We start from the raw sequence: 18,615 nt of genomic DNA, 5'->3' as shown, positions 1-18,615 counted from the left end.
TTACTTTACCCAAATTTCCTCTTATCAGAACAGCAGTCATATTGGATTAGGGTCCATCCATATGACCTCATCTTACCTTATATACCTCTTTAAAGCCCTAACTCCAAATTCACACACATTCTGAGGTCCTGGAAGTTAGGATTTCGATACATGAGTTTTGGTGGGACACAGTTCAGCCCACAATAGTCACTGTTGTGTGCACAGTATCTGGAACATTGTAAACATTCAATAAATACGTGTTGATGAATTTTATATTCTTTTATAATTATAATAATAATTGTATCAAAGGGAGTATGAAGATGTTTATTTTGATTTCTGGATGATCTACATTATGGGTGTAGCTTGTTTTTCAGTAAATAAAACAATGAATGGCAACAGATTTTTTATCATCAAATTTCAAAGGTTACTGCAGATGTTGTTACTGAATCTTAGAGTCTTCCATGAATGCCTCATTTTTAGAGCAGGATTCTAACATCTGAGTATTGATGTGTTTTGGATAATGCATTGAACCAGCTACTCTTGTAAAGTCATAGCCTGAGGATGCCTTCATTAACTCAACTAGATACCTAGTAATTTGAATTTTTACTTTGAATTTATTCATATGACCTCTTCAATTATTATACTGATCCTTTGAAGCTGTCAATACAAGCTGTAATTATCCTCAATTTTCAGTTGACATGAACCTGCTCAATTCACTGTCCTGCTTAAAACTGATTTATGTTTCCTCTTTCTCTTAGAATAAAAGCAATGATTTCCACCATGGTCTGTGACATCCCAAATGCCCCATTCGCCTCACTGAGTTCACAGCCTTTCATCTTCTCTCCTTCTATAAACTCTGGCCTTGGCAACTCTTCTGTCTGTTGATCATCTCAAGTGTTATAGACTTCAGCATTTGCTTTCATCCCAGTCAGAAAATCTGTCTTTCCGTCCTTTCTGATCCTACATTCACCTGAGGTTACTCAAGATTTCTTCAGGACAACTTTTTAAGATGTTTCCCTTTTTCTCGGATGTGATCCATCTGGTCTTGGCTACGTTAGCTTCTATTATGTCTCCTGCCTCCTTCACAGCACTTTGATACTTTCAATTATTTACTTAAAAATACATGTGTTTGATTAATATATGCCTCCATTGGAGACTATCAGCACCATGTGGGAGTTACCCGGTCCCTTTTTGTTCACTGCTCTATGTTTAGAGGTTATCTATTTAACACTTAGTTGTTGCTCAATGAATAGCTGTTGACAGAAAATAAAGCTGGCAGTCATGGAAACACGAGTTTACTCCCTTGGTAATTGGAAAGTGGTGAAAAGATTGAAATTCCAAGCTCCCAATTCCATTGCACCCTCTGCTGTGGTTATAAATAGAAAATCTTTGGGAGAATATGAAGCCTAAGTTAGACTTTAAATTAAAAGTAAATCAACCATATTGAACTGAAATGTAAACTCACCACACTAATCATCGCCTCAGTGGGAAATCTCTATTTCACATGGCACATGATTTTCCCCAAAGTTTACATTTTACTTTTTTTATCTTTATATTGGAGAAAGGAAAAAAACAAAACAAAACAAGATGAATTAAAATTCTCAGACTCAGTAATTTCAGTAATAACACTCAACTTAAAAAGATTTTAGTGGTAATAATGCTAAATTTCTTTTCTGTGTATATAAATTACCTAGATCTGCCAAATATTTTAAAAAGCTAAGTAAAAAGGTTACTTGGAGTGTGGATGCATATAAATGATAAATCTAGCCTCCCAAAATAGCATGTGCCATTGCTAATCATTACACATCTATAATCTGCCTGTGATTATGTGCAACATATCCATTTTGTGCGACTTTCCTCCTGGAGAGATATAGAGATCTTGAAGAAGTAAAATAAAAACTTCAAGTTTAATTGGGTGACAGTGAAAAAAAAATCAAAGAAGTATTTTTTAAAGCTGAGATTTCAATAAAGCTAGTGGGATCACTGGAAGAAATGACATCTTGTACCTTCACTCAAGCTGACATTTAGCTATTAACGAAGGTTCAGAGCACCTCTTAGTTGTTTACTTAAACCCATTGCCAAATCTGTAGACACTGACATTGCAGATCTCACCCCAGAGGCCTCTCGCCAGCCACAAGTAAGAGCTTTGACCCTTCAGATTTAAAAAGCAAAAAACTAAACACATCCTAGGCTTACCAGGGCTAAGCGGAGAGTATGCACCTTTCACCAAGCTTATCGAGTGACTCTTCCTGTGTCATGAAAATCACTGGGCTGGTCATGAAGTTAATCGATGTATCTGTGTATCAGTGACCTGATGGCAATATTGCGCATATGTGAGTGATGGGGAAAGGTATTGAAACACAGAGGTAAATGAGTTTGGGAGATTATATGTGAATGAGATAGATCTGTTTAATAAGGTAAACAATAAGTAGCTAATCTATACCTAAAAATATGAAAGTTGATTCAAGTTGGAAATCTCTGACTTTCTTCACTCCCAGTCACTTGATTGGAATAAGTTTGAAGATGCTCTAGGTTTCTCAGCATTTCAGTGATTCATTCCTAGAAGCCAGTCTATCAATAACCATAAAAAATTCCTCAAATTAATAGTGATCTATCCTTTGCCCTGGAACTAGAAGCAATATGTAACATCTCTCAATCTCTCCCTCCCTCTCTTCCGATATTCCTCTCTCCCTTTCTCCCTCCATTCATCTCTCTCTCTCTCTCTCTCTCTCTCTCTCTCTCTCTCTCTTTCTCTCTCCCTCTCTCTCCCTCTCTCTCCCCCTCTCTCCCTCTCTCTCTGTTTCAAACACACACCCACTAAGGGTAGAGGACAGATGAACTATATTTGGTTCCAGTGTTGAGGGCATCCCTACTTAAGAATCTGATTAAGGAAAACAAAGTACTAATAAAATTTGATATCGACTGAAAAGAATAGAATCTAGCAATATTTACACAGTATCACTTAAGGAAGCTGTCCAACAACTGTGCCTGTAGCCCCTCCTGCGCATCAGACGAGGAGGCGGAAGAAGCCCACGCTGTGGCAGGATGAGCTTCTGTTTTAGAACCTGGCAATCTTATGACGTAGGCTCTGCCTTTTTTTCCAGTTCTGTAAAAGTAGGAACATTATGGCCCTCTGTTTTGTCACCTGTAAAATGGGAATAATAGCAATATCTACCACCAGTAGCAAATATAAATTTGAAAAGTTTATGTGTGTAAGATAATTGACCTGTACTGTGTCATAGATGATCTCCAATTAGGAAATATTCATTTTCTCTGTTTACATACTGGGAGGCAATGAAGAACCAGTCTCTAAGGTCGGGTACTTCTATAATGTCGGGGGCAAGGGGGCGTGAGAGGAGAAATACATAGCTACAATATGAAATGCAGATACAATGATAAAAAATATTTGCAAAATTTACACAGAAAAAGAACAAGCATAAGTCTTTGAAGTATGAAGGAGTTAAATAAATAATTATTGACCATCTATCATCTACAAAGCCATAGGCTACAGTGCTACAAAAGCATAAAAATGGTTTATATATTACAGGTGTATTCATAAATTGATATAACCACTTGAGAAAGTACTATGGAAGAATTTAGTAAAATCGAAAAATGTGATTTGAATGAGTCCTAAGAGGCAAGATTTTATTTATAGAAATTTACCCTGGAGAAACTCTGCTACCTAGAGGAAGTTCAGTACAGTGTTATTTGAGGGGTTGAGTTAGTAAGTGTCATGGCGTGATTTATGTTTTAAAAGGTTCACTGACTGCTGTGTTGAGAATAGAGTTTTGAGTCTCCAAGGAGGATGCATGAAGACCAGCTGTAAGACTTTCAGAATCCAGATAAGACATATGGTGCCTTGGTCCAGAGCGGCAGCAGAGAAGTCACTGGATCCTTGACACATTTTAAAGATGATGTTCCATTTATAGAAAATTCATAAATGAGATACTATTCAGCAGTTAAAAAAATGAATTAGGTTGATAATCTAAAAATATATAGAAATCTCAAAAATCTATGTTGAACACCAAAAATAATATATGCAATCATACTTTTCATGATAGAATTTATGTGAATAAAAAAATTCACAGTACTATATATGCATAGATACTTGTCTATAGAAGCTTAAAAATGAATTATAAGGAGATACAGTAAATTCACGAGTGTTCTTACCTCTCAGCACAGTAGGAAGAGGGAGGACATTGGACTGGAGAGAAGGGAAAAACATGATCTCAACTATATGCTGTGTTTCACTCTTGAAAAAAACATTAATACCACAGAACCGTGTAGTGTGTATAAAGGTGGCTTGCCACATTCCATTCTACAGTTTAATTTAAACAGAAACTTAAAAAATATATAAAGATGTTAAGTTGAAATCCCCATAATCAATTCAGGATATATAAATACAAGACAATTTGCCTTAAGGATATTTGGAAGCTATTTTAAAAATTATATGAGTGTTTAAAATATGGCCATATCAAATGTAATTGGGAGGGGAAAAGGTAGATGGTTTTAGGTCATTTGTAAATATTTGATAATATTGCAACAGGTAAAGCAATTCTGTGAGAGAAAACACAAGAGCAAAGATTTTCAGTTTATAGAATTTAAATACAATTGATGAGCTCTCTCTACCCTTGAAAAAGAAAGGGCTGATTTCCATCACTGCCGCTGTGAGATAATATTGTGCATCAAATTTAAAAACGATGTATTTGTTGGAGCATTTTTATTAAAAAAAATGTATTGTGGCCTTAGATACCAAGAACTACTGTGGGTGGGGGGAGACATTAAAAATAGAGAGCACTAACTTTTTGTTAACCAAGAAATGTATGAAAATTTATAATCTAAAGAAGATTTAAAAAAACAAAACTAGTGGAAAGTTCCACTAGGTTTAATCTAAAAGAATTACTTGATGATTTGATAATCATCTCAGTGACTGACTTCTAAATTTGCAGGCTGTTATGTATAACCTAGATGGTAATTCAGAAGCAAGTTTAAAGTGTGTGAAATATTTGAAATAAAGTGGATATTTGAACAAGCTGCTTAAACAAGGCTATTGATGCAATCACTTCAGTGCAAGCCTTGGGTGCCGCTGGTAAATTCAGCAGTCAAATTGAATGTCAGGAGTGTGAAGTACGATTTAGAAGTCTGGTTTACAGAAATTAAAGGATAGGTGTGCAACTCACCTTTTTCTCTTACCAGTGTCCCAAACAGAAGAGCTGTAATATGCTCTAAAAGGCATGAAAAATGATTGTGCTTTGTACCCAAGCTTTGTCTGTTTCCGAATCTTTATTTCCATGTGACATTCATTTATCACTTCTTTTTATGTGTACTTAATATTCTGACAAATTACCTGATAAACTTGGATGCTAGCAACCAGCAATGAGGCAGAATGAGGTAGCAATATTGTTCAGTGATGTGGTTCCAGTAACATGAGACTTGAGTTTTTAGTTTTTTTTTTCTTTCTCCTTTAGCAGACCCTTTGTATGAAAAGATCTGTTACAATTATTTTATTATGGAAAGTTACCCATTTATTTACTATATAGTTATTTAAACCTTGATGATAATCAATGGCCAAGTGAGATAAAAAAAAAAAAAGCAGGTATCTCTTTTATTATTTTTAGTAATTGTCTCTGTATGCTCTATCACCATTTATTTGTCCCAGCTGGACCTGGTCTATAAATAGCTCCGGGAAATGATGGACAGTTTTCAAGGCTTGTTGGCATGGAATCAATACGTAGCAGAAGGAACCATATGAATCAATTACATTGTCCCCCGCAGGGTTACCATGGAAGCTCCAGCTCCTCATCCCACCTTACTTTTCCTGCCTGGGTAGGATTCTCCACATATCTTTAATTAGAATGGATGCAATTTATTTAGTAATGGAAAGCTTACTTGAGCGAGTTTTGTGAAGGCGTCAGACAGAATTCAACCATCCATGCATATTCAGAGAAGACTAATGTGAAAATGCAAATATCTCTCCTAATTTAATTCCTTATTAGAAAAAAAGGAAAAGAAAAAGATGTAGGCCTCCAATCTTGGAAATAAGCTTCCTTTGATTGTAAAGAAATTATGTTTGATATGTCATCTTTACGCAGGCACAAAACAAGCAGCAGTTGTTAAAATAACCTTTTCTGATGTGAATATAACAATCTGCTATATGCATTTATTCATTTACTCTCAGCATTAATGTTGCCTATGACAACTTCATGTTGGGGACAATCCACAGGGCCAGATGGGAATAATTACTGTGTCCCCACTATGTGCCTGGCCCTGTGGGGAGATAAAGACACACACCTTGTTCACAAGACATGAACAAATAAATAGGGGAGACAGGTACACATGAGAAAAACAAACATGATCACAAGTAAAAGTGAAGACAATCTAACAAGACAGGCGAAGAAGCAAATCTAACACAGGAAGCCTAACAGTGCAGGGCTACAGGAAATGCTTTAACCAAGGAGAAGAAGAGCCAGAAACTTGGCAATATACGGGGGCTTGGGGCTATCTAGGACAGTTCCCAGAGGAGGCTGTGTGCTTGAGATGGTTTTTGAAGGACAGACAGTAACTGGCTAGCTTGATGAAGTATAGAAAGTACAAATGGCCAGAGGAAAAGGATGTGGAAAGACACGGATTACTGAAGGAACAGGCTGCGTTTGAGAATCTGCAAATCGTCTATCAGGGCTGGAGAAGTGCTTCATAGGGTCTAGCATTCAAAGTTTAAGACGATCATGAAAGAACTTGTGTACTGTCCTGACTGTCAATTTTATGTTGAATGCAATGGTTAAGAAACATTTCTATTTTGAGAAAAGTAACATCGAAAAGAGTATACTTGATTAAGCAAAATTGTGGAAGTGGCAAATTTTTGGTATTGTTATTATTTTAAACTTTTTAATTTAAAAATTGTATCTGCAACAATGCTTTAGAAAGAAGGAATAAATAATGCACACAAAAAATTTCCCTGGGGCTTAAGATAGAAGCCAAGGGATAAACCGATTTCCAGATTAGACACCCTGGCGAATGTGTTTGCTTATTTGTTTGTTTATTTTTAAAATCTCTGCCTCCTCAGGGGAGACAGGTATGTTGGCAGGTATGTTTTCTGACATGCGACTTTTTCACTCCCCCACACTCTATTGAAAAAAACTAAAATAATAATTGTAATTAATTAATACACTTTCAATAAAAGGTATGACACTGTACTTGAGCACTTTACGTATATTCCCCGTGTCATCTTTACCACCAAAGTATGAGGTCAATGTTAGCTCCTCAGTTTACAGACGAAGAAACTGAGGCTCAGGAAATAGTCGTAAACAGCCCAAGATCAATGGGCCACCCTAGCTGGGAAGAGGTGACCTTGGTGTTGGAACCTGGGCTACTTATTTCCAAGCCCTTATTCTCTTTCCACTGTGGAGCGACTGGGTTTCCACAGACATTCCTGGACATAGCAGCACATTTGTGTTTCGCCCTGGGACTTAGGGATGCACAGAATGTAAAAGAAAACAGTAAACATTAAAAGCTACATTCTATGGTTTTTATGACTAATGTATCTCCAGAAACTTCTGCTTTTGAATACGTGAGTAACCAATTTGCAAGCTGTTGGGAAATTAAAATCTGCATGAAGTTTACACACATTTCTTAAATCAACACACTAAGTGCCTCCCCCCCACCCTTACCTCTCAATTCTGTAGCACTTCTGCTGTGAGTGTGATGTTTAAGGTTACTTTAAAAATATAAAATAAGCTGGATTTCTTTCCTCCTTCGGTCACTGCACAATCCTGGAGTAAACATGCTTTGGGCAAGTGGTTTTATTTTATTTACGAAAGGAAAACAAAATTGAACTTGATGGTCTAAATACCTCTAAGAAATGCATTCCGGGGCAGAGTTTAGTAGACGTGAACGGTGAGAGAACTGGGGCTCTCCGCCCAAACCCCTCACCAGCCAGCACTCTTTCTCCGGGACACCAAAGGTGGGTATCTGGAGGGTATCAAATGTCTCCCTGATGGCAGCCTGGTTCCCGGGCAATGTCAAATGGGGCATAATCCGATCCCTCATTTTATTTTATTTATTTATTTTTTTAGGTGAAGCAACCCTTGGTTGACCTCACAGATTGCAAGAACCTTGTCAGCTTACAATCCCTTATTTTTTTAATGTTTTCGCTTATAGCACCTGGCCTTCCTAGGTGGTCTCCCATCCAAGTACTAACCAAGCCTGACCCTGCTTAGCTTCCGAGACCAGATGCGATCGGGCTTATTCAGGGTAGCGTGGCCATAGTCCCTCATTTTATATATAATACACATTTATTATCCTCATGTCAATAATGAAAAGGCCACCCGCTGGTGAAAATAAACTGCCTTCATTTTTAAGAACAATCTATTAAGGTGTCATGTACATACCACACGATTCGTTCATTGTTCCTATTGTTCTTTTTTTTTAATTTGTAATAAAGCTCGTCTATCTCAGTTGGTCACGCTGGTCTGCGTTTGCCAGCACCCACGAAGTATTCTTAATATCTGTGTAGCTATCTTTTCTCAAGCGTTATTTACGTAACCCTCAAAATTACCCCGCGAGTGTTCCATTTGTTTAGTACGAGTACTGCTTTTATTCTAAAAATGAGAAACCAAACCTTTATAAAGGTTACGTGACCTGTTCAGTTACACTGGGCCAGAGCTTGGCCATGAACCTCAGTGTTCTACTCTTGTGTTCCTTCATCTTCTTCTTACGCCACACTAACACCAAGATAACATGGTGATGTGTAATTATGTAATGAGGCGGGGTGGGTGGGGGGAGTAGTTTTCCAAAGGAAAACCCAGCTTCTATTACAAAATAAAAGAAAGTAGATGCTATGAAAAGCCAGACACCAGATGTTCATCTTATTAACCTCCTTAGCTTTCCCCAGATCATTTTAATTGTCATACCCATTAAATTGGCTACTCTTTCTACCTTCACTTTCTAAAGTTTCCCGAAAAGTTCTTATATCACATCTTAGTACTTTAAGGATATTCCTGTAGACTTATTTGCCACTAGAAAACATGCTGTCTGATATAATTTACTCAGTGATTCATTTTATTCAACCTCATTAAGACCAATTAATGGAGAAATTATATTTAAATTATATATTTTTTTTGCCCAAGAATCTGGTAAGCTTGCATTCCCTTAAATCAAATTCTGTCAGCATAACCATACAAAACAGGTTTTCAGAAATTAAGTTTTATTTTTACCCAGGAACCTGCCAACCTTGGAATAACATTTGTCTTGCAAAGTTGATTAATACTATTGTATTCACTCCTTAAAAAATTGGGATATTCAGTATTTTGAGAACTGAACATAAAGTCTCTGCCTGATAACTGTCTAAATGTTTCTTTTGGTAGCTTCTTTTTTTCTCTCTCTCTTATTCCTTGTAATTCTTGATTAAAAGTTGACATTTTGTAAATTTATTTTGATACCATTCAACATTTTCTTTGACTTAAGTTCTCAATGCTGAGATTTAATTTGTTAATAACAACAACAACAAAAACAGTGTCTTTTCCTGATTCTGCTTGCAGCTGTTAGCTGAGTTGCCCCAAACAGAGTAGAACCTATGGTTACATTTTAAAAACCTACCTGCTGTGATCTTTAATGCATAAAATAGAAGTGATTGCTAACGGAGGCTGTTTCTTAGAGAAAAGCAATATATATCGCTACTGAACTGGAAATCTTGAATGAGAACTCTCTATCCAATTTGATTCATTGAGCATATATTACCTTTGAAGAAAATGAATTTTAAGATAGATTAAGGAATGCATAGGTAGCAACCTATTCCTGTGATAGGTGGTATAAGATTCTATTTATAATTTGGGTATCTCATAAATATAAAGACCCCTTCTGAAATAGGCTAAAGTACAATGCTACATTCTTTCTGAATTCTTCTATGTTGATGTTGGCTGTCACATTCAAATAATTCTCATTACTGAGACATGACCATTAATAAAACATTTTTTGAAGCACTGAATTTAGTTCCTAGCCCATTTGAATTTATAAAACATGAAAAATTGGCAGCAGTTGGGAGATAGTTGTGTTTATTTAAAATTATGCCTTTTTTTCAGTTTTAAGAGCTACTCATAAATATTTTTCCATTTCTAGAGCTTGAACTTCCTAATTATTAACTTTTAAGAGCTATTGTGACCTTTGTATTATCTCAAGGGTTAGTCTAGATGAATGCTGTTATAGGACTTGGCATTTTAAATTATGAATTTGGATATTAGAGATCAATATTTAAATTTATATAATATAATCAGCCTCCTGAAATCATAGTGCTTTCAATCATGTTTCTTTCTATTACAGTCCATAAACCTGGGGCCAATTTCTCATATCCTACCTATAACAGCTCACCTTTTGTGAGAATTTACTGTCTGCCAGGAACAAAGATAATACCTTATTCAGATTATTTAATTATCTTTATGAGGGAGGTACTATTATTATCCCTACTTTTTTAAAAATTATTTCGAGGGTGATTAGATAAAGAGAAATTAGGTACCATGCCCAAGGTTATGCAGAGAGTATGTGTTGAAGTCAGGACCAGTAAACTGAGTAATTCCAGAGTCTTTCAGATACAATTCTTATTTCCCAGTCTTTCCCCAGAGGGATCCCTTCTGTAAGATAGAATCATCATTGACTAGTGCCCCACATGCTAGACTCTTCTCCCCGGAGCCATCTTTGTTGTTGATCTTCTTTCCAGAATGTTCTCTCCTTTTTATCCTCTCATTCATTCAAATCCCATAAATGCCTCTAAGCTCAGCACAAGTTGGACCATTTCCTTCCTGTGCGTAAAGACTTTAAAGACCCCCCATTTACAAAAGGACAAAGTCCATACATCTGAGCCTGGTGTAGAAGACTCTTCATGATTTGGTTAATTCAAAACTGATTAGATCTCTGGCTGAACTTCCCTATTTGGCCTGTGTTGCCCTCTCCACCGGTACACACGCACACATGTTACACTAACCACGCTTGTGAACTTGATCCCTGTCCCCTTGCAATATTCAAGGGTATCGCTTTACAAATCTCCCCTTTCTCTCCTGTATCAGCAGGGATTTTTTCTTTATATTAAACTAGAAAAGATTTTTTTTTAACCTTGCTTCGCTCCCTTATTCTGTTCCTCCTTACAAAGAGTTGCTAACGTACATATCTCCAGTTTTTCTTCCCTACGTCTCTCCACAATGATCCCATCAAGGTCACCAGTGGCCTGTGCTTTGCTAAAACCAATGACCTCCTCCTGTCTGCTTCTTAGTCATGTCATTCATGCCATACCTCCCTCTCGGGCCTTTGCAAATGCTGTCTCTTCTACCTGGCAAACTTTTCCCCTAGATATACCAAACGCTTCACTCCCACCCCCTTTCAGAGCTCCATTCTTTAATCATCTGCTTTCCTGAGCCTTCCCTATCTATTTAAAACCAGAAAACCTCCCTGTGCTCAACATACTCTGACCTCTTTCCTGCTTCATTTCTCTCATTAGCTCTCCGATCATAGGTTGTATATTTTGCTGCATGTTTGTATTTTTTTCAGTTAAAGTTGACATTCACTATTTTATTATAATAGAATAGTTTCAGGTGTACAGCACAGTGGTTAGACATTTATATGATTTACAAAGTGATCCCTCCAATTTGTCTAGTACTCACCTGGCACTTTACGTAGCTATTACAATATTATTGACTATATTCCCAGTGCTGTACTTCACATCCCATGACGATTTTGTAAGTACCAATTTGTACTTCTTAAGCCCTTCACCTTTTTCACCCAGTTCCCCAATTCTCCTCCTATCTGGCAGTCATCAGTTTGTTCTGTGTATCTACTGCATGTTTTTATATTTTACTTTATAAAAAACTTCTTATTTTGCCTGAGTACAAGTGTGCTTATTTTCCTTTAGGTATCTTTCTCTAAGGAAATATATAAGGTCCACACAAGCAGGAATTTTAGTCTGTGTTTTATATCCATACACCTCCAGCATCAAAAACAAAAACAAAAAACCAAACAAGCAGCCCTCAGCACAATGGACCGTCAATAAATAGCCACTGAATACTGAATCACTTGGCACTTTCTCACATGTGCTACATGGTTTAATTTCTTTTTGTCATTTTTTCTTGCTGCTTCCTGCCTCCTGCATACTTTTCACTACTTGTCTGCTCAGGAATGCCTGGTCATCTTTTAAGGCTCCGCTTAGAGCTGCCGTATTCATTTTTCACATTAAGAATAGCTTGGGTTAAGGTCTCGGCTCTTACCTCTAAGGGTCATCATGAGAATTAGATGAGCTAGCAAGTGAGGGGCCTAAGTGCTGATCTCTGTGCTTAATACATCAGAAGATGTCAACAAATTATCACTGTTATTCCATTCCTTATTTCTCTATTCTCAAATTCTGGTAGAATTAACCATTCTACCTTTATCATACTTATGCCATGTCCTTACTAGACCTCTGGATCTGCTGGAGATTAAAAAGTGTGTCCTATTCATCTTTAAATCTTCAGAACAAAACTAAGGGCCTGACGTATTAAAAGCATGATAGTCATTATTTATTGAGTTTAATTTTTTTTTACTAGATACTGTGTTTAGAAGTCTACAAACATGTTGTTTAATTCTCTTAACATCCCCATTAAATAATACTTGAAAAAATTTACTCTTTAAGAGACTCAATCAGATTACCTTACTTCCTCGAGATCATACAATTAGTAATTTATAAAACTAAAACTAGAATCGAGATCCACCTAACTCTCAGTTTTTGCTCTGTAACACTTTACTACAACCAGAAAGGATGGGTGACTGACTAACTGGCCAGACAAATGGACAAATGGATGGACAGATGGATGGATGGATGGATGGATGGATGGATGGATGGATGGGTGAAGACAGTTCTTGGTCATTTAACCCTTACTCTCTCTTCTCATTTTCTCATCTTTATAATCTGGACTCCAGATAGTCTATGCTACAATGTTTTAGCAATTGACTGTATAGATACTGTATTTATTATATCATTTTTTTCTTTTCAACTTGAAAACTTTACAGTAAAGATCTTATTAAATTAATATTATATGGGCTCCTTTAAGCTCTACTAAAGATTGTTCTCTGTTTACGGAAGGTATAGGCAATATAATATTAGTAGAACCAGACTACCTGAGTCTGTTAAACCATATCATTGACTGCCCATGTAACCTTAGGCAAACTACTTAACCTCTCTGAGCCTTAGTTACTGCAACTGCGAAGTGAAAATATTATTTTAATAATAATCAAATTTAGTATAAATGGGCGAAATAATGCATTTAAATTGTTTAGAATAGGACATTGTTATTTTTCCTTTAGGTATGCTTCTCTTATGCATATGTATCAAACATGTTTTATTTAATCAGAGATGATCTTAGATGCCACCAGCAGAATAAGCTTAAACCACTAATTTGAGCCTTATTCCTATGTAGAGTTTAGTCAATACTATTGTCATTACAACTCACCCTACCTTTTTCGTGAAACTTCTTAAATTCTAATCACTCCAATAAGTCTCTCTTAGAAGTTGTTTCCATTCCTCACACCAGACTCTGCAGGGGTCACTACCCCAATCAAAATGCAGACTCTCACACTGACAATGGTGAAACCTGGATCCAAACCCATATACTTCTAAATCCAAATCTGGCCTCCCTTTCACAATCCTAGGCTGACCAGTTTGAAATAATATTTTTATCTCAGCCTAGCAGGTGTTGACAGTTAAAAATACGTGCGCTTTATTTTAGGATTTCTGCCAGTTACAAACAATAGCTTCATGTCTGCTCATATAGCCGCCTGCCTGCTTGCATTTCGCTACCTCGAATGAAATGCAGCAGACGTGGAAAGATGTCAGATTGTGAACGCTCCCAGTGGACTCTGTGTTTACAACTAGAAACAGCCTTGACTTTGCATATGTAGACTTAAAAATTTTCTGACAGGGAAAATGTAGCCATGTGTCTTCCTTTAATGGGAATTTCTACACAGATGCATTTCCACTACCGCAGGCTCCCCATAGAGCCATGGATTTCCATCACTTTTCTGGTTTTTGACACAGCTGCTCTGGTTGGGAGAATTGCTTATCAAAACCTTTTTGGAATGGTGCATATTCTTCAATTTGTAAAATGCTTCTGAATATAAAATGTCTGTCTTCAACAGGAATGACTATCCTGGCTCAGTCTTGCTTTTGATCACCACCATCTTTTGAACTCTTGAAAGTCAACATGCATGTCCAATTTTGTGCGGTCTCTCCATTTTGTGTTTGGCTAAGGCCCTGATAAAGAGAATGAAACAAAGACAGGCAAATAAACAAAGTAAGCAAAATGAAACAAGTCAGGACAGAATAGAGTAGGTTCACAAAATACAAGAAGGACAAAATAGGACAAGAAACCAGGTGACGAATTTACATTCCCAGTCCAATTTGGGATAATTTGGCCAAAAGTAAATAAGACCCCACAGTTTTTTGTTTCTTTGTTTGAAGTTTGATTTAGATACAGTAACCTGGACCTCTCTCTGTCTTGTCTGTCTCTTTCTCATTCTTTTTTAATGGGTGAAGACCAGGCACCACGGGGTCGGGACTGATTTTTTCTCCTCCTCATCCCCAGCCTTAAGGCATAGAGATATTGGAGGCTGACAGGGGCACTTTCCTCAAGCTGAGGATAGACGCTGCCTTCCCTAACTGCGGGGCTTGCTTGTGTAGCACGCCGATCATTGCTTTCTTGAGCGTGCCAGCCTGAGCACTCGCTGTAGTCTGATCCTTAGCACTCTGTCCATTCTACCCTGGCCGTGGTCCACTAAGCACCAAAGCAAGACTGCTGAGCTCTCAAACCTCAGGAATCACTTTCTTGTTTTCCTTCTGTCTTTGCTATTTCTTCTTCAGACAAGGCTATGAGGAGATTTCCATATGAGGAAAGTACAATTGCATTGCTGGACTAGCTAAAATGTGAAAGAATTCATAGTAACTGCATTGCAACGTGGCAGGCAGTTTGGGGGCTAGAGTGCTTTATAATGATTAAAAAAAAAAAAGAAGACAGCTCCTTATCTTCAAATTCAATCATATACAGATGGTCCCCAGCTTATGATGGTTTGACTTACAGCTTTTCCACTTTATGGCGGTTTAGTGATACTCATTCAGGAGAAACCATACTTTGAATTTTGATCTTTTCCTGGGCTAATGACATGCTGTATGAGACTCTCTAGTGATGCTGGTCTGTGGCAGTGAGCTGCAACTCCCGTGATCATGAGGAGAAACAGCCGATATCCTACAGAGTGTTCATTATGTTAGATGATTTTTCCCAGCTATAGGCAAATAGAAGTGTTCTGAGCACTTTTAAGGTAGGTCAGTCTAAGCTATGAGGTTCAGTAGGTTAGGTATATTAAATGCGTTTCAACTCACAATACTTTCAATTTACTCTGGGCTCCTCTGGACGTCACTCCATTGTAAATTGAGGAACAGCTATAAGAATTATTTCTTTGTTATTCCTAGGATAAGTGCATAAAATCTAACATTTATGATTTTAGTTATTTCAGAATGTGAGTATTCGTGAGTTTGGTAGATCGCTCTGAGCTGCTTAAAACTCAGATATGAATGTTTCCTAATGGACACTAATACGTCATCCAGATCTCAGGCTTCACATTATTGCTAATCTGAATAATTTCTATTCTGAAAGTATTTTAGGTAAATGCTCTCTGCCACAGTTAATAGCCACAGTTAATAGTAGTTCATTTGGCAAATTGAGGGAGGACAGAAAGCTTTTCTTATATCTACTTCTTCTCGATTGCCCTCAGCTCAAAACAACCTTTATGCCAAAGTGCTGTATGTTGATGTAGCATGTTTTGCTACCTTTTATACTCCCCAGTAAAGAGAGTCATAGGAACATTTCTTCCTGTTCACATGATACTGTGAGGATATGTGCATCGTTTCCACAAATGGATCTGTTTGTCTACCAAATTTTGCTCTTGAGGTATTGTGATCATTTTTGCAAGGAAGGAGGAAGAATAAGAACTGGATTGAATGTTTATTACTTTGGCTTGGAAATTTTTCTTTTTACCTAATCTTTATCTCAATCCTGGGAAGTAGGTATTTATCATCTTATTTTCCAGATAACAAAGCTGAGGCTGAAATATAAAGTAATGTACCCAAGATCACCTAGCTAGGCAGATCTAAAATTCAAATAACATGAATTAAGACTCCAAAGCTCATGAGTCTTCTAATACAACGAGTTTGGCAAAATTGATGATTTTTCTTGGGTTGTTCTTCTTGTCTTCATTTCTTATCAATAGCAGTTGCCAGAACTGCAAGTTTTGGGTCAGAAGAGGAGAGTCATTGCTTTCTTCACCATGAGCCAGCCCCTCGGCTGCTCTGTGGCTCCCTCTTTCATTGTCTCATCTGCATAATTTCCTGATAACTGATAGAGCTCCATTACAAAGTTGTTTATGAACTGGAATTCACAGTATCTCAGGTTGAATTTGATATGTTCCATTTCCTTCTGTGGACAAAACAGCAATTCAGTGTACAATCTATTTCCTCTGAACCATGCCTGTTGTCATCTCTTATCCCAGTCTTAACCCTCTTCCTTTTCACTCTGCCATGTGTTCTCTCATTGATCCCATCAAACACCTGCCTTATGAGCTCTTGGGCAAGCATCCTTCTTGGGCTTTGTCATGTGAAGTCGTTCTCTGGGTAGGGGAAGAAAGGCAGAAGGAGGGAGGAGAATTGTGAACATAAGGGAGAGGAGTTGCTTTCTTTACTCCTGAAGGAAAAATATAAAGTCATACTAATTTTAATTATAAATATGAACTAGTTATGGTTACGACAAGTACAACACAGAATAATGTGTGTGTCATCATTCAATCTTAGTTTATTAAGTTTATGAATTTTATATGATGTCATCATGCAGTTCATTCTTTAATCCTTTTGTGATTCTTAGAACGTGACTCAGTTGCAAATGAAAAAAATAAAATAGAAAGAAAGAAAAGTTCAAAAAAACAACAATCTGAGAGACCTCAGGGTTTGAGATCACAGTTGATATAAAAGTTCTACTTATTTCTCTAGACAAAGTACTTTAGCAGTGATCGAAATTCGATTTTTTTTAGGAGCCAGACCATAATAACAGTTACAATTTGTTGAATATTAACTCTGCCAGAAAAAGTCCTTCCCTAGGTAAAGTCCACTACAGTAGGGGTTGTAAATGCAAATTTCAGAAAGCAGACACCAACGGTAGCTAACATCTCTTGAACATTTCCTGTGTGCCAAATAATATCTCAGGCACCTTTCAGTAGTATTGCATTTAGTCCTTACCAAGTGAAATTGAATCCAGGACTATTCTAATTATTTTGTAGATGAAGAAACTGAAGCATTGAAAAGTGAGTCAAACAGCTAACAATTGATAGGGCAAGGTTACAAATGAAGGCATCTAACCCAAGTGTCTGCCCTCAGCACTGAATCCCTCCTGACTGTCCGAAGTATCCACAAGTAACAACAGTGATAAGTCTATTAGGAAGTGAAAAATAGAGAATATATATCTGCCTAAGACTTGTCAGTAAAATGATAGCGATAATAATGATGAAGAAGAAAGAGGAGTGGGGGGGGGGCGGGGCGTGGAAGAGGAATAGGTGAAGAAGGGAGAGGAAGAAGGAAAAGGAGAAGGAGAAGAAGAATGAGGATATATGTGCTGGCTGGGAAACACATTTTGGACCAGTTTGCACACTTGGTCGCCACCAGCTGATGCTGATTTAAAGCTAAATGAAACAGATTTATGGACTTGAAACTTGAGAGTTATTCTTGAGAATATTGATACTTGGTTCCTGACCTGAAAGAATTTCAAGATAATTGTTCTTTTGTCTAAACCTGACCTTATTATAGGCAGAGACTGATAATTTTAATCTAAAAATTCTGATTTATTTTTTATTGCTTCACCTATGTTTTTTCTACTTAACATTATTTTGAATATATTTGTAACATACAAATGAAACTGGTACACTGCAAGGAATTGTTAGAAACACAACATCCTTTTCCTTTAAATGCTCTTATGGAAAACACAATAAGATACATGGAGAAGGTTCATTGTTAGTTTAAAGACATTCTTTAATTTGCATTGTATTCATGTACTTTTGAAAGATAACGCACTGGCTAGGAATACTTCCTGGATAAAAAGCCCAAACAAGGAAAAAAAAAAAAAACAATTAAACATAAAAAAAGATTTTCTTCGCAACATGTCAGTTCTTCAAAAAGAAGGAATCAAGAAACCAAAAACCAAAATCAACTTTCTCTTTTAAAGCTGAGTGACTTTTACTTGAATAGATAATCAAGTCTCTTCGTATTCTATCTTGGGAACTAGGTGATATATAAACAGAACTTATATGCAATAGTTTTAACTTTCTAATATACTAAAACAGAATATAATGGATAATTTATCAGAATCATTTTTCTTGCTCAAATAAATGTAGTCGATGATTCATGATGATTCCTGAAGATTTTGATTAACATTTTCCTAGTAATTGGTAAATGTAAGGTCATGTCCATCAATCAGTAAGCCATTAAGTATCTTTTAGTTCTAAATTTGAGAAAAAAAAATTTATATTTTGAGGCAGGGATTACTCATAGTTGGGACCAATAAATATTTTTGAATGAATGGATGGATAACT

At 36.8% G+C, this 18,615-nt stretch overlaps 1 protein-coding gene and 1 pseudogene across 1 annotated transcript in view; one reads left to right on the top strand and one right to left on the bottom strand.

Annotated features, from left to right (window-relative positions):
• The window catches only part of KCNIP4 (potassium voltage-gated channel interacting protein 4), a 904,027-nt gene that overhangs the window by 423,269 nt on the left and 462,143 nt on the right, over positions 1-18,615 (top strand). The window lies entirely within an intron of this gene.
• On the bottom strand, positions 8,128-8,246 carry LOC118608916 (annotated as a pseudogene).

The sequence above is a fragment of the Rousettus aegyptiacus genome, unplaced genomic scaffold (assembly GCF_014176215.1).
Source record: "Rousettus aegyptiacus isolate mRouAeg1 unplaced genomic scaffold, mRouAeg1.p scaffold_m13_p_10, whole genome shotgun sequence".
NCBI lineage: Eukaryota > Metazoa > Chordata > Mammalia > Chiroptera > Pteropodidae > Rousettus > Rousettus aegyptiacus.
This window is presented reverse-complemented; position numbering and strand designations above follow the sequence as displayed.